This window comes from Sebastes umbrosus, chromosome 18 (genome assembly GCF_015220745.1).
Source record: "Sebastes umbrosus isolate fSebUmb1 chromosome 18, fSebUmb1.pri, whole genome shotgun sequence".
In the NCBI taxonomy this organism is placed as follows: Eukaryota; Metazoa; Chordata; class Actinopteri; order Perciformes; family Sebastidae; genus Sebastes; species Sebastes umbrosus.
Window position 1 is genome coordinate 17,839,657 of NC_051286.1, and position 17,317 is coordinate 17,856,973.

At 39.3% G+C, this 17,317-nt stretch overlaps 1 long non-coding RNA gene across 5 annotated transcripts in view; it reads left to right on the forward strand.

The window, feature by feature from the left end:
• LOC119477247 overlaps positions 1-15,557 on the forward strand; it is a 95,304-nt gene extending 79,747 nt beyond the window's left edge. For 3 of the 5 annotated variants that reach the window (XR_005204212.1, XR_005204208.1, XR_005204207.1), the window contains exon 4: positions 14,579-15,557. This is a non-coding gene — a long non-coding RNA (uncharacterized LOC119477247). Of the gene's footprint in view, positions 1-395; positions 638-12,288; positions 13,197-14,578 lie in introns of those variants that run through there. The other 2 variants (XR_005204210.1, XR_005204211.1) reach the window with 2 other exon arrangements.
• Positions 15,558-17,317: the final 1,760 nt, after the last annotated feature.

Sequence of the window (17,317 nt, forward strand, 5' to 3'; positions counted from 1 at the left end):
CTGTTTTTGTGTTTTGTATGTGCCGGCAAAAGCAATCTAGTTTAAATTTTCAATAAGATCTGATGATTAATTTCCAAAATTTTTTAAAATGGTCTGGCTGCTGTGGATGCCTTCGTTTAGAATCCCACAGTTTAAATCTCCTGCATGCTTATTTCTATGGGAGGTACTAGCTGTAGTCTAAACTCATGCAGGGAGTTGGCTGGGTCAACAACACGACACTCCTGGTTATCTGGCTGACACTGAACATACACACCCACGCACATACACACTCATACACATCCAGTCATTTTGGGTCATGGGAACGCGACGGTGAGCTCACGCTGTGTTTATTCTGTATGGTTTCCTATTTGAATGTGTCCTTCTCACGGGACTGTTAATGGCTTCCCCTTTCCCAGGGCAGGGCAGCGCGATCAGACCTTATCCAGGTCATGCCAGGGGGGCAGGAGGTACCAGGAAGAATGAAGTAAGTCTCGGACCCTACGTCCTCCTCAAGGACTCCTTCCTACATTTTTTTTATCCAGGAATTGAAAGGGGCCTCAAGAAATATGAACTGAGAGCCTGAGCATTTGTTGGAGAGGGTTTTGTAGCTTGTTGTTGGCGCTATTGTGTGCACTAATATGTTATATCTGTGTCGCTGCTGAGCTTTGCAGACTATTGAAAATGATATATCTATCTATGGAATGCATGGATTCTGGACAACAGTGCATTTACAATCAAACAGAAACTAAAAACAAGCTACCTTATTAGTAGTCACATCAGGTTTTGTTCACATTTGATGAAGATTTGCAGAATGATATTAGTGAGCGGATTCATTTCATAGCCTACTGAAGATTTATTGACTGAGGTATGCTGTGGCGAGAGGCCTTATCCCTTCAAAAGTCTAGCCTGAAGGCAGAAGGATGTATCTTAGCGGAGAGCTGCGGGGGGAATTGGCCCCTCCAAAAGAATGCAAATGTGGCATTTTGGGTTGAATAATCTTCAGTGGTCTGAACAAATGTTGACATTTTGTGGAAGTGATCCAACTTCAGAGACCGACAGTAAGCTGTGCTCGTATCCTGCTTTAGTTTCAGCTGGGAAACTTTTAAACATACATGAGATAGGTAAAACTCCATCCTGTGGAATACAAATTAGGAGATCATTGTAGAGGAGCTTTTCACCACATGAGGGAGCTGTTGTTAGATGATTGGCAAACAATGGACAGCTTCCAGAGCAGCAGATGTCACAGAACTTCAAAACGTGTTTATATAACCAAGTGCAGTACTTATAAATAACTTTATAATTTATGAGTAATAGTCTAGTTATAGAGGAGGTCACTGGAATTTATCGTGAATATTCATCCTGCATAAACAGACTGCTCACATACTGTAGCTCAGAGCACGGGATTGCTTACACACATACACTTAGGGTCCTTGAGGGCGTTTGGTATTCAGCATTGCCGCATAAAGGAATGATAATGGCCTTGGACACCATAGTTTAGAATACCTCACACCCTCTACTTGCCAGCAAATGGACCGAAATGTTAACTTCAATATTTGCAGCTGCCCCTGGGATTCAAAGGTGCCCGAGGTTGTAATTGGGAGTGAAATGAAACATGGTAGGCACTTTAACTTGAGAAGTGAGGTAAAAAACTGCCACTGGTATCTCATTAAAGAGCCAATGTTTAGTATGGACTATATTAAGGCTGCTATCGATCTGACTGAGCTCTGCACCTGGATCGATCCGTTCAGTGAGGGGCCTGCTGTGTAATATTCCTGCCCCATAGGTGCTGAGAGTAAAGGTCATACCCCCTCCTGCCATCCATCTACTTTTTCATCTACACCTGTCTCAATCCAGATGTCTTCATCTTGGTCTCCTTCAGATTGCATCTTATTATTCACAGCTGCATCTCATTTTCCACTGAAAGTTATCCTGATGCCACTGAGAGAAACGTCGTTATCATTGATTTTGCTGGCCACATAATCTCCATGGTTATCTTGTTGTCCGTACATGGCAATAACGGGTATTTTCACACTTGGTGAGTTTCAGATGAAGTGGTAAATAGTGAGCGCTTTTGCCAGTTGATGGTTATGTGAACGATCCAGCTACTGATAGACCTGTTTATTCTCTTTTCCCAAAACCTCTTAAGTCTAGCCCATTATCTCTGCCAGTCGTAAGCCTGGAGGGGATCATGCGTTTGCTCGTGTGTGTGCGTTTGTGTATCTGTCCGTCCACAGCTAATCTCGCATTCTACTTGACCCATCAACCTAATATTTTTTGTTCTAATTTAGGACTGAATGCTGAAGGACCTCTCGTGGTTGCAGTTTTTCAATTACCACAATGGTATAAAACAACATTGACTGTTGCCTCCTCACTACTCTTGACCGGCCAGTATGGTGATCAATAACTGCTTCAGTTTGGAATCAGGTCGTTTGTAGAGAATTTTCCCTCAACTGTGGTTTCCCAGAGCTTTTTAGCATCTTTGCTCATTGCTTTTGTTTTACACCCACAACTTTACGGTTTTAGTTCACTTTTCTGTGGAAAAACTCGCAGTTTTAAAGCTAGAGTAAAGATACTGGTATCATATGAAACTAGAAAACCTAATAAATCCATTGGTACCAACCATGCCATACTAGCTTGTTGCAAAAGAGGCTAAATAACGCTTCAAACTTGCGCTATACTTTGGCAAGGAAAAACTGGCATGGCCATTTTCAAAGGGGTCCCTTGACGTGTCACCTCAAGATGTGTGAATGACAATTGGTTCTATGGGTACCCACAAGTCTCCTCTTTACAGACATGTTCACTTTATGACAATCACATGCAGTTTTGGGGCAAGTCATAGTCAAGTCAGCACACTGACACACTGACAGCTGTTGTTGCCTGTTTGTGTTGTTCATTGATTTCAAAACATAAATATATACATACATTTGCATAAAGCAGCATATTTGTCCACTCCCATGCTGATAAGAGTATTAAATACTTGACCAATCTCCCTTTAATGTGCATTTTGAACAGATGACAGCCCTACTATTTACTATGCACTGCACTAAATTTACTATCCACCATTTTATTTCAGTGTCTGAAATCTGAAATGTATGCACTGTGCTGTACAGCTAACGCCCACAAAATAGCATGTACTCAACTTTTTGCTAACATCTCATATGCAGCTTGGTGACACTACACCTGGTACTGTACTAGGGGTTAGTAAATGAGTGAATGAGGTGGTGATTTTAGACAGAGCTGACGTTGGCGACAAGCTAAGGATAGTGAAGCATTTAGCAGCTAAGAGATATTTCCCTAAGGAGCTGGTGGAGACCAAAAACAGAGATAAAAGGACAGTGAATATTGGCCTTACATTCACCAGGTGACCAGACTCCAAATGATTGTTAATAATGATGAAATAGGCAACTCTTACAAGTTTGCCATATCAACTTAAAAGGTTATGTCAGTGTTGTGTTAATAGCTTGTTTCCGCTGCCTCCAAATGGCCAAAAATCTGTTATTGCAGGTTTAATCAATAAATTTAGACCTTATTTTTCCTCCTTATATCTCCTTGAAGAAATCGAGCCAGAAATGTAGGATAATAATTTTAGCCTACTAGACGGCAAAATAAGGTGAAATAAGACTGGGCAGACATCTTCATTATTTCACTATAGCTCCTAGCTGTGATTTCCAGTTTGTGGTGTGTGGCTGCAAGGCTCCAGCCCAGCCAAGCCATTAACATAACTGACATGGTGCTATACTGACTCTGCTACTAATGAAATGTCGATATAGACCACCATCTACCCTAATCAAATGTTAATTGAGGAAGTGATGGATTGTGGCTGCAAGGTTTGGTCCCTATATATATCTTCTTTTCCCTGTCTGTGTGTGTCTCCTTCCTTCGTCTGTGCTCTTGTGGGAGAATGAAAAAAGTGTCAAAGCGCTTAGAGACTGTGTTGAGCTTTTAATACTTTGTCTAACACTCCCATGTGCTTCCTACAAGCTACGTCAAAGGTAGAGTGTTAATCATTCATGTTAGTCCTTGAAAACTTGCTTCTCAAAAGCCTGTTTCTAAACCTCTGTAAAAACATCACACAAGAACAGGAAACAGGCACAGTTCTTTTTGTGATATTTTTAAAGCTTGCTTCTGATTTGTACCCCTCCATGCACACTGCAGAGTGTAGCCTACTGTGCTTAACCTATTGTGAGACACTGTTGCAGCATAAGATGCAGGGGTTAGCGCATAAAGGTTGACACCATGTAAAAAATGGGAGACATAAAAAAATGATCAGGCGGGCTGGCTGTAAGTGCTCACGGTTGAGTAGTTCACCTCTAGATATAATCTTCATGAAAGCCCCTGCTAGATGGCTGTGCCCTTTACGACAATAAACAGAACCACAACTATATTCATCTTCCTCCTCATGAGTGCTGCAGCATTAACTCCGGCTCCAGGCATAGATATAAACTCACTTGCGTCTTTGGGTAGCCGGGATAAAGATAAGTAGCGGAGCACACTGGGGTCATTAGTGGTATGGAGGAGAAATGGAAAAGGTTAGTAATTCTTGCTCGTGTTAATTGGCTATCAGCATTAATGAGATGCTGTGGCTGAATAGAAGAAGAGGGGAGTTAAAGCGTCGGGTGCGAAATGTCACGAGCGAGTTCACCTCACCTCCAGAATGGAAATGTCGGCTCACTTTTTTGTGTACACATGAGTAATGGTGTGTCTCAATGTGTGTGTGTGTGTGTCCTCACAGCCTGCGGTCTGTGTGCAGATTCATATGAGAAATTAGATACTCTGTCTTGTTAACATCGACCTTTAGCCTAATTACTATAACTGCTAATTACGACCTCCCTCTCCTCCCCTTTCCTGCACCCAACACACACACACTTGCCAACCTTGCCACAGGGTGTAAAATAATGCATGTCCTACGCCACCTCGGTTAATGAGGAGTTGTACATTTGTCAGTGTTGCAAACATGGGAATCTATCGGTCACAGACCTAATCGTTATTGATCACTATTGAAAAAAAAATGGGTGTCAGGAAATTACCAAGACCAATGTTCCTTCACCAAAATGGCAATTTAGTGGAGAAAATTAATCTCTTAAAGCTGCAGTACGCAGAATGTTTTTTGGCATCATAGGGCAAAAATGTCATAATAACCTTTCAGCATATTGTAATTCAAGTGTTCTGAGAGATAAACTAGACTTCTGCTCCTCCTCATGGCTCTGTTTTTCAGGCTGTAAAAAATCTAAATTGTGATGGGAGACTTTGGCCAATCACAGAGAGCGTTCCTATTGGCTGTTCATTCAACGGAGGCAGCTGTCAATCACTCGCAAACTTTGATCAAACAGACAAACTAGGCAGTGCTGATCAAATATGAATCAATATTCTGTTACTGTAATGCCTATTTCTTGCATAAAATGTTTTCAGAAACATCTTGTAGTGTACTGTTTAGCTGTAAAATGAGAAAGTTTGCTCCGGCTGGTGGGCGGTGCTTGGTATTTCCTCAACTGATCTCAACATGGCGGTCGGGTCACAAACTTTCTCATTTTACAGCTAAACAGTACACTTGTCCCACTACGATACAGCGACCGAAAATAACTTTTTTAAATCATATGTGCTCCAATCTCGTCTACTGCTGCTTTAAGCATGTGAGTGTTCATCATTTTCCATTTTTGTCCAATGTTATATGTGTTCTGCTTGGGAAATATTTGCATTTAGTAGCAGTTCTGTGTGTTTATCACCATATGTGTAACACATAGCTGTTCATAAGCATATGTAAACATAGCAGCTGCTTAGGGTCCTGCAGAGGCCCCTAAACAAGTGAATTATTTATAAATTATCTGTTTTGCTTTTGCACTCTGGTGCCTGGTTTGCTGTGTTACTTTTCAGTGAACAACATTCCTAATGTCACAAGTGTTACTTTACAGCATCACAATAATTAACAGTTCTTTCTTAAATACCTAAGGGTGTATCATTTTGCACACCTTTTGTCTGCTTCCGCAGCCAGCACAGTATGATGTAGTTCTAGGTAGAGTCAGTGGGGGGCAGTGAATATCAGCATGTCAGTACTACTCTATATGTATGAGACTGTGAGAGCATTAAATGGAAATATAAGAGTGAATGCTGTTTCCCTTCCTCCCGCTCTGGGGTTGAATGGTGATGACAGGTCATTTACAGTAGATTTAAATTTGACGGCCAGTTTGATGGTGACATATCTGGTCTTTGGGGCCCTCGGCATCGCAAAAAAAAAGAGGTGATGAAAGAACGGAGGAGCGAATTGGGGGAGTCTGGCAGCTAAGACTCCTTTAGAGTGCTGGAGAATGTGAGTGGATGGAGGATGTACAGCCAGGTGTGTGAGTGTGTGTGTGTGTGTTTTCTCCTGTCTGTTTTGATTTGTACAGAACTCTGACCTCCATCAATCACTGTTGAGCCTGCCAGTTTGGGTTGAATGGCCAGAACAGAGCGGTGCTAGCCCAGCTGTCTGGTACGGTAGTTGACACACACACACACACACACACACTACGGTATATCAACACACACACACACACACACACACATGGCCTCGCCGAGACCAACAGCAGACCCATAAATCAGACCCCTTTCATGCTCCTGAAGGACAAAGAGGATAGAATAAAACCTTTCACTCATATTTTTCCCCTCACTTGTCACATTCTGTGTTGTGTAAGAAACATAAATTTGTTTACTTGTTCTGGCTGATTTACAGAGGAGCACAGCATAACATCACATGAATCATTTTCATCTTTTATTCCCCCCGCGGTGACTGCTGCCAACAGCTCGGTGGTGGCATTGTGGGGAGGTGTTAGGAATGGAGGCTTTCTGCTGCTGAGACAGTACTGAAGGAGGAATTAGTACAACGTGCACTATTGTGAACCGTCACTGGGGAGGAGGTTACTAACTGACTGGGGGGTTTAATCTAAAGATGGAGGCATTCTAATGGGACTACTTTGCTATTTGCAGCATAAAACGTTAAATGTATTGTTCAAATGCATTATGGAGTCATGTGGAGGTTAAACACAAACAGACTGAGTCATGGAAAATAACAAAGCTGCTTTACTGGTACTTTATTTTTTTCCCTCTATCCTTTCCAGCATGTATTTGGCCTTCTGACCTTTTCATTGTCTGTTTTTTATTTATATCTGCCACAACATAATTTATATTTTAAGCTTTATTAAGTTTTATTTCATAACTGAGCTGGAGCCTTGCCGTCTCTGAGCAGCTGTCAATCACTCGAGAACTCTGATCAAACGGTCAAACTGGGCAGCGCTGATCAAATATGAATTAATATTCTGTTACTGTAATGCCCTATCTCTCCTCAAATGTTTTCAGAAACATCTTGTAGTGTACTGTTTAACTGTAAAATGAGAAAGTTTGTGACCCGGCAGCCATGCTGAGATCAGTTGAGGAAATACCAAGCACCGCCCACCAGCCGGAGCAAACTTTCTCGTTTTACAGCTAAACAGTACACTACAAGATGTTTCTGAAAACATTTTATGAGAGAAATAGGCATTACAGTAACAGAATATTGATTCATATTTGATCAGCGCTACCTAGTTTTACTGCTTGATCAGAGTTTGCGAGTGATTGACAGCTGCCTCCATTGAATGAACATGACCTGTGATTGGCCAAAGTCTTAAAAAGGATTGTTTAAACCCTGAAAACAGAGCCATGAGGAGGTCCAGAAGTCTAGTTATCTCTCAAAACACTTGAATTACAATATGCTGAAAGGTTATTATGGAATTTTTGCCCAATGATGCCAAAAATATTCTGCCTACTGCAACTGCCTTTAAAGGAATAAGTACGCTTTTTTTCAGTTTATATTTGGTTTTTCTAGTTTGGTGCTTTTAAATTCTAAAATGTAAATACACCATTTAGCATAATTTGATATCAGCTGTTTTTTAATTAACATTAATTATCTGACTGATGTGCACATTATCATATTATTTAATGGGAAGTTTTGATATGAAGGCAGGGTTCGGTTAATTAAAACCTCTTGATCAAACTGAAATTAGCATATCAAATGTAGATTTTATTAGCTCAAAATAGTAGAGATATTTTTAAGATAGAACTCATTGTGAAAAATGTATGTGGACCTTGTAGGGTGGCTTCATGGTTTGACATTGGTATCACGCAGAGTATACGTTAACCCAAGCTTTGACCAAATACCTAAAATGTGATGTAAATGCAATGCACCTGGGTAGAGATGGTAGATGTACCCTGGGAATGGGAAATAGTCAAATCGAGATGATTATTCAATAAAACAACCGAGGAGTGTCTGGGGATTAACTGAGAGGACATAATAGAGGAAGAGTATGGATAAGATATATCCAAGGCTCTTCAAAATACCTGTCTAAGGGGACATCTAATCTAAAAATAGAAAATCATCAAGCCTACGACCCCCCCTCTTCTTTCTCCCCCAGCCTCCAGAGACTGTATCTCAGACAGAAATGGTAATTGGTTCTGAGATTTTTTTTTTTTTTGCACCAGCACTTTTAAATGAATTCTTAATTTGTGAGGCAAACATTTGTGGCACCCCCCCTGAGAAAGTGACTCTTTGTGTGGGAGCACTCCTGTCTTAACCCAGGGCTTTGCTGGCTTCGGCTGCCTCCCCGTCATGAAAGGTGAAACACCGATACATCAGCCATTCAGCCCACAGCACAGCCAGCCAGCCAGAAGGAGAGAGGAGAAAGGGTTTCTGTTTGGGGGGGAATGTGGTGCAGAGTATTTAGAGGCAGTTGACGCACCATGCTGGGCACACAGACATTTGATACCTTCCCTAAACTTTTGTGATTTGGCGAGAACAGGCACAGGCTGGGTTACCAATGAAGCAGAACAATGAGCAGGGGATTAAATACAAGAACAACTTTATAAGCTTTCAGTACATGGCCACACCAGATACTGTTTAATCCACACCGTTGCCTCCAGAATTGTGATGCAGAATTTGTTTTTATACAGTACCAATTGGATTTGTTTGTTTCTTCAAAATACCATAGTACCCTACCAGTAGTACAGAGCCTGTGAGATCAGCAGTATGAGATAAATACAATCACATCAGCATAATATTACATTCATAATTGCCCTTTGTGGGTCATTTTGACTTCAGATAAACTGACATGCTGTGTAACTTGGGGCGGCTGTGGCTCAGGGGGTAGAGCGGGTCGTCCTTTATTAACAGGTTGGCGGTTCAATCCTTGGCTCCTTCTATCCACATAATACTTAGGATGGGTTACATATGTATGTATGTGTATGTAAAGTTTCAGTAACAACACCACGTACAACAATTGTCTGAACTTTGCTGCTGTGTTAGCCAGTTGTTAGCCAACCAGTAGGCTACTAGCCAGCATACTAGCCAACCAATATCTAGGCTAGATCCCAGTAGGTAGCTATATTGAGCTAAACATTAAACAAAATCTCTCCATCAAAAAGGACATTTAGGTATGGTTAAGGCCAAGTCACGCCAGCATTTAAATCTTGCAGTGAAATCAATATCAATGGAATTGCCTCGATCTGTTGGTTCACTCTTAGGGGGCAAAGCAAATTTGCACGATATTTTGTGTTATATTCAACTTTGTTGAACTAAATGTTTAGTTGAACTTTGCAACTAACTTTGCATAGTCCCTTTTACTCGCCAGGTGTGGCTACACGTTTTGAAAAATAAATTCAGGTCTCAATTATACGGCAGGTAACTTTTGTCAATATGAACATGTTACACATCGTTAGATCGGTTAGATTCTCCACAATTCAATCGTCCAGTACATTTTACGAAAACCATGAGCACCAAAGTATAATTCATTCAGATTTTTGGATCGGTTCATTAATGCTAGACCGCCCTATTAGTTGCGTGCCTCCCAGTGAAAAAGTTGTTTTTGTTAGGATAAATGGCAGCAAATATGGATTGAAGCAGAGTGTTTTGTTGGATGGCCTGTTGTGAATTTTGGAATCTTTTTTCAATAAATGTTGACTTTTGGACTGAAGACTGAGACAACTACAGTCAGAGATGCTGAACACCGCGTCACTCGTGTATGTGAAAGAGAGAGAGATAGAAAAAAAGAGAAGACACTCAATGTTTCTGTAAGTTATTCATAATAATAATTAAAACGTTATTTAGCTTCAAACTATTCGTTACAGTGGTAAACAAGAGAGACGTATAAAAAGTGGCGACTCCTTACCTTTGAAGCGGTCAGAAAGGCTGAATATATCTTGATTATTATATTCCTTTGTCCGTTTGTCTGAGTCCACCAATCAAAAGAATAGTTTTTTCATTCGAGTTCAATCAAGTTATGAATATTGTCATGTGAAGTCCACTACAAAATAAAGATGTCCCCACCCTTCTCTTTTTCACCCCTTTTCCTTTTTGGTAGGCCAACTTGTCGCTGACGGGCAGGTGGGTTTTAACAGGATAAAGAGAGGTTTTGTGTCGGTATGTCGATGCAGTAAAACGAGCGTCGTTAACTGTTTCAGAGCTAGATCAAATTAATGATTCACAATTGATATGTTATTCAATAGCGTTATTTTTATACAAGTAATATTCGGTTTAAATAATCAATTTGATAGTATTTCCCATCTTTGCTCAGCATGAGTTTTGTGCGAAAGGAATTAAAGGCCTGTTCCATATAGACGCCCGTCCCAAATATATGCCGGTTGAGTTCAATGATTGCAGCAAATAAAAGCCCGGGCTATTAATTGCAGTCATAAGTAAGTAAGTAAGTATAAACTGCTCCACAGAAGAGGCATGGTTTGCAGGCTGTTAGACAGAGGTTGATGGTACTGATATGTCTTTTGAATAAAATTATTGAATGAAACTATCTGAAAACAAAATGTCAGGAGGGAGTAAACAGCCTGGTACAGAGAAAATGGAAAGAAGCTCGGAGCACTATTGTGAATGCCCAGCGGTAGCACGTTCCCGGCTTCTTAGCGCGTCAGCGGTTAGTTTGACAGCTACATTGGTTCACCAACTAGCAACACAGAGTATCCCTGTGTCGCCACGCTTCTAGAGCCACATAGCCTACTGGTATGTTGAGAAGGCGCACTGGTGTGACCTGGTGTTATAACCCTTGTTCTATTAGCACAGGTGGAGCCCTCTGACAAGCAATGAGGGTTGTAGAGGTTGTATGAGGGGGAAGCTTCTGGGAAATGTATATCATATATCATAACATGAGGCGTGATTACACTGTTAGCATGATCATTGATTTTTATGTCAGCGTTACAAATGATCTAGTTGCATTAAAATGCAATACTACAGCGTGATGCATCGAGATGTTGCAAAATATGCTACGGTATCTGATGTTGTTAGTAAATTGGAATAAATAAATAGGAAAAATCACTTTATACTGACAGTGCAGATTCTTGAGATGATGATGGGAGATCTGATGTGTTTTTCATCTACAAAAAGATAAATGTTTGCATGATGTACATCCTGCTACACAACAGTGGGGCATGATTGCTTCTCCCAGTACTGCTTCCCACCTCCACTGTGACATCAATTGTAAACGGACACAGTCGTTGGGAGGTCTATAGATTGCAAACTTCTCCCTTTCTGACAATTAGAATTCAGAGCAGCACAATCTGTCAGCAAAAGCCAGGTGTCAGAGAGGCTCCCAGCAGGACTGAGATGCTGAGAGACACAGAGAATACCTGCCGCACTTCTCCAGTATTTCTAATAATCAATTTATGCATGCATGCTGCTGAGGGAAACAACAGATTAAGGAGAATCAAAGTGCTCTTTAACCCTTCTGGCTGCTTGTCCGTCTGGATCTGCACTCATTAGTTTGCAACACACACCTATACGAGCACACAGGCACATTTCTCAGTATAGTTAACTTGAGAGTCTGCTCTTTCTCACACTGTGCAGAACTTACTGTATTATTACAGAACTGATAACATTTTGGAAATGTTTCTCCAATTCTTCTGCCCTCCTTTATTATTCCCATAATTGGTGTTGGCTGAGGTGGAGGGGAAAGGTGAGAGAAAGAGAGACTGAGTAGTTGAGAGTGAGCGAAGTATTGGTATACACCTACTGCATGTATTGTATTAAATATAGAAAAATAAATCGTAATTTTACCTTCACCTGAAAGCCTTTTCTGAAAGGATTTTCTTTACACCAGCAGCTCAGAATCCTCATGTGTAAAGTAAATGAAAATGGGGGTGGGAGTCTGGATTTCATGCAGCCTCATTATACCAGATACAGTAGGACCTTTGTCAAACAAAGTTTTCTGTTTATATGTTTTTCTGCCAGCAGAGATTTGATTCTGACAAAAATGTAGCAATTAAAGATTAAAGCCCACTTTGTGATATTTTCTTCTCCAACAGATAAAAGACAAAAGCTCCCGTAGAGCATCATCTTTTCAGCACGCCATGCTTTCTATGGAGGCTCTTATTGTAATGGTTAGAATGATTATTTCTCTTTCAGTGGGGCAGTGTTAGAATCGAAGCTGTTTGCCACTTTCATACCACTTAACTTCCCACAGTATTTCCCTTTTAAAGCCAGACCTTTCAGATTTCCATCTTTTTTCTAACACACACCGAATTGAAAGCATGCTTTTTCAAGTTTTCATTTCACTAGACTGTTTATCTCTGGGGTAATCCACAGTACAAATTCCAGTGTTACATTTAGAAAATATAAAACAATAAAGATGATCTCCATGTGAACTATGCTCCCCCCAGCCTCATTAGCCTCTCTCTGTTTTGACAGTCAACAGTACAATGGATATCAAGAGAACACCAGCTTTGATGTGAGTTAGTAATTGTGTTTTTAAAGTTTTTGGTTGAACTTGAGATGATTTATGAGGCGGTTTATGACGTAAGTATTTTTAGAATCCACCCAATGGGTGAGTTTGTATATTTAAAAAAACAAAACCAATTGGTTGGTTGGCTCAAGTTATGCTATGAGAAACAGTGTAAATGTTATTTAAAGCCACGCTATAAGAACACTTACACTTACTGTGATGATCCTCTGCCATTTTTCACACAATGCTATTTTCCTTTCAAGTGCTCAAGCACTTCCTTGCCATACTGCTGAGAAAATATATTGTGTTGGCCATTTTTCAGAAACAACCCACTAGTAATTCAAATCGACAATGTAAATATAATTTACAGTGTTGTGCAGAATTCCCAGCCAGTATGCAGCGCTACATATCATGCAGCAGATACCCATTTGTTTTACAGTGTTTTGTTGCAGTTTCTGTTTGGGAAAGTGAAAGCACTTATTTTCGACTGAGAAAAATCCAGAGCTCTGTGGCTATATTTATTGTAAATTCCTTGATTTATTAAATGAGTATACAATGAGTGAATATACATTTTGTCCTCATCAGCAGTCAAAAGTCCATAAGCGCGAGAACATTAGCATTATTTATTAAAAACAAAACATTTATCAAATGTATACATACAAATGTATATATATATAAATATTTAATCAAATCAATGATTTTCCATAGTTAATCGCGATTAATCACACATTTTTTATCTATTCAAAATGTACCTTAAAGTTAGATTTGTCAAGTATTTAATACTCTTATCAACATGGGAGTGGGATATATGCTTGCTTTATGCAAATGTATGTATATATTTATTATTGGGAATTAATTAACAACACAAAACAATGACAAATATTGTCCAGAAACCCTCACAGGTACTGCAGTTAGCATAAAAAATATGCTGAAATCATAACATAACTCAAACCCAACAGGCAACAACAGCTGTCAGTGTGTCAGTGTGCTGACTTGCCTTTGACTTGGCCAAAACTGCATGGGATTATCATAAAGTGGGCATGTCTGTAAAGGGGAGACTCATGGATATCCATAGAACCCATTTTTATTCACATTAGAGGTCAAGGGACCCTTTTGAAAATGGCCATGCCAGTTTTTCCTCGCCAAAATTTAGCGTAAGTTTAGAGCGTTATTTAGCCTCCTTGGCGACAAGCTAGTATGACATGGTTGGTACCAATGGATTCTTTAGGTTTTCACATGATACCATTGTTTTCACTCTAGTAAGACGCAAGTAGGGTTAATGCGTTAAAGAAATTAGTGGCATTAATTATTATAAATAAATATAGCACAATCTCTTTTAGCTTTCTTGCCTATGTTAACTTCAGGAAACCAATCTAAATCCTTCTTGGTGAGGTATATACTGGTTCAAAACTAACCTAACTTGTAACATCCTGCCACAAAATGTATGTCTTTACATTGTGAAGTCCTCTTACCAAATTTCCTTACATGTTGTTTACCTATACCATTGCGATTGCTTACGCACTTGTTGCGACTCATTGTGTCAAAACTATACATATAAGCCAAATAAGACACAACACATGAAATAAACATCTCACTTCTTTGTCAAAACGAAACATAGCAATCACAATCCATTTTCAAAATGGCAGTTTCGCAACAAAATGATACACATATGCACCATTTGAATTACTCTTTCAGAGCGGAAACAACACACTGATGTACTTTATATAAAACACTATCTTTAGTACTTTGTATACTTTTTAAATGATCTCATATACATGCTTCTGTGAAAGATTTGACATCCACTCACATCTGACTGGAAAATAAAAATAGAAAGGCTTCAGAAAAAAAAATATACACAGCTTTTGCCATTGCAGGTTTTTACTACAACAACGACAACGAGAAGGAGAAGGAGAAAGGAAGAAGAAGTCGAAGTTTGGCCACATCTCGACTCATCCACATCACAAGCAATGTCATCCCTGGTCCCCTTCTTTGTTCTCCTCCTCCCTCTTCCTCTTCTTCCTCTCACTCTCACTGCCTCCATGTTTGCAAAGTTCTTACAGAAGAGGTGAGTTTACCGAAGGTCTATTTGTAGTGCTAAGGCTCAGTCTGATTGGTTTGTTTTGCATTTTGAAAAGAAGTGTTTTCACAATGATTGCAACATATTTCATTCTCGAACGTTTTTGTCGAATGTAAGAAACAGTGTGTAGTGTTTTGCAAGAAGTGTGTGGCAGAAGGGCAAACAAAGTACAGAGCAGAGAATGTGTTTGTACTTCTGGTGCCTTTGTTTAAGGCATGGCTACAAAAGTTATGGTTTTGATGCTTTTGTCCAAGCATTCACTTTTAGTGTGTAAGCTGTCGGGAAAAAAACTGTAATTTTCTCATACAGTGCAGTACATCTACTCATATTTCAATGAACACAAAATAGAAAGGCTTCAGAAAAGTTTACAGTTTATTTATTTAGTTTTTTTGCCATTGCAGGTTTTTAACAGCAATAACACAAACACAAAAAGAAAAGTAGATTATCAGTACAGCAACCAATACAATATGTTAGTTTTATTATTTACTTTATATGTTTATATGATATTTGTTATTTCTACGGTGGCCCAGCTCAACACACCGCAAGTAGGTTCTAAAAAGTACAGCCACCTAACATACCGTTAGCCTGTTTCATAATTAATTAATTTTGTCAGATTATTCGGGTAATAATAAGCAACAGGCTAACGCTAGGTAGTAGATCTGTAATCTGCAATATATCTGATACATTGGCTTAAAATAAGCCAAAAAAAACAAAACCATGGAAACAACAAGTGGTGCAAACAGTTTCTGTTGTGAGTGCTTATTCTAAATGCTGTGCATGTGTCGTGAAATTAATGTTATCTTTGTATAAAGTCAACTTTTTTTGAAATACTTTTTTCCATATGCTTAATTTTTTATTTACTTTTTTTTTCGACATGCTATAGTAGGACTTTTTTGACATACTATACTATGACTTTTTTCGAAATGCTATACTATGACTTCTTTTCACTTTTTTTGACATGCTATACTATTAATTTTTCATGACTTTCTTTTCGACATGCCGTCTGACTTTTTTATAACTTTTTTGGACATACTGCGCTATGACTTTTCACTACAAAATATACTCTGACTTTTTTACTTTTTTGAGATGCTATACTAAGACTGTTTTATGACTTTTTTCCACATACTCTACTATGACTTTTTTCACTTTTATTCATCATGTTATACTATGCCTTTTTTATAACTTTTTTTGACATTCTATACTATGACTTTTTCATGAAATTTTTCAACATACTATACTATGATTATTTTTTCATGAAATGTTTCGACATACTATACTATGAATTTTTTTTCGACATGCTATACTATGACTCTTTTGTATGCGTTTCAGTCCTTTTTGGATAATACGACAGTATAGAGAAGGACAAAGGGAGCGAAAGGGTGATGAAATGCGTCAAAAGTTCTTGTCTCTGTGTCTCAACACTCAACCACCAGGGTGCTCCCAGTGGGACACAACCAGATGATGTCAGAAACTTTCTTTATTAATCTCTACAATGTATTTGCTTTGAGTTAAAAATGTTCTTCCTCGGCCTGACAACAGATACAGTAAACTACAATACCTCTAACTCCACATCTATGATGCCCAGAAAGGAGCAATTTGACGAAATATTCCTCAACGCCATGGTCCTCAAAAGTTCAAGCAACATAAATAATTGGTTGAACCATTTGAAAGCAAACAGCAGTGGAAGACTGGCGTCCATTCTCCTCATTAGGAGGACAGACATAGTCGGAAGAGGTGACCCTTGACTGCTTTACTTAAAAAAAAAGGGCCCAGTCAGACAAAACACAAGATCCTCATTACTGACTCTGTTGTTAAAAAGCAACGTTTTCTCTCTATGGTTGTCCCTAAAAGCTAGGAAAGCCCAGCAGACTTTTGATTATCCAGTCAGTGGTGAAGAGAGCGAAGCAAAAAGAACAAAGTATCAGCAGAGTCTGATCTGAAGGCAAACGGGGCTCAAGGTGAGCTGTTTGAGATAGGATCAAGCAGAAGATACTCAGAACAGATGTGTGTGTTATTCTAGAGAGAGGGAGAGAGAGAGCAGACAAAGCTAGAAAGAAAGAAATAAAGAGAAAGACGGTTTTGTTGACACTGAGAAGACATGAGAAAAAGAGAGAAATACAAGGAAATGAAGTTTGTCAGATATGTGACCACTTTTTATGTCTCCTTTCTTTTGGCAGAATGACCTGTTGCTATGGCAACAACACGGACCATATGTGTGAATATAAATACATTTCAGCTAGTGATTACTGTTGAAACCTAAATTGCCATCCTTCGTTTACGGCTCATGAAGAAAACATATTTGAAGCCTATACCACACAACAAATCTTTATTCCTTTAAATAATAAAGTATCTGCACTCTTTTACACACTCAACACACCAACACTCCTCTAGCTGCCTTTCTACATGCTGAGTTAAACACCTTAATGCATCGGCTGCCACTTGACCAGTCATTAAACTCAAGCTGTGCTGCCAAATGTTGTCCAAACCCACAGAACTTTATTAAATATTCTTTTAGGAATACAAAGGATTCCAAAGA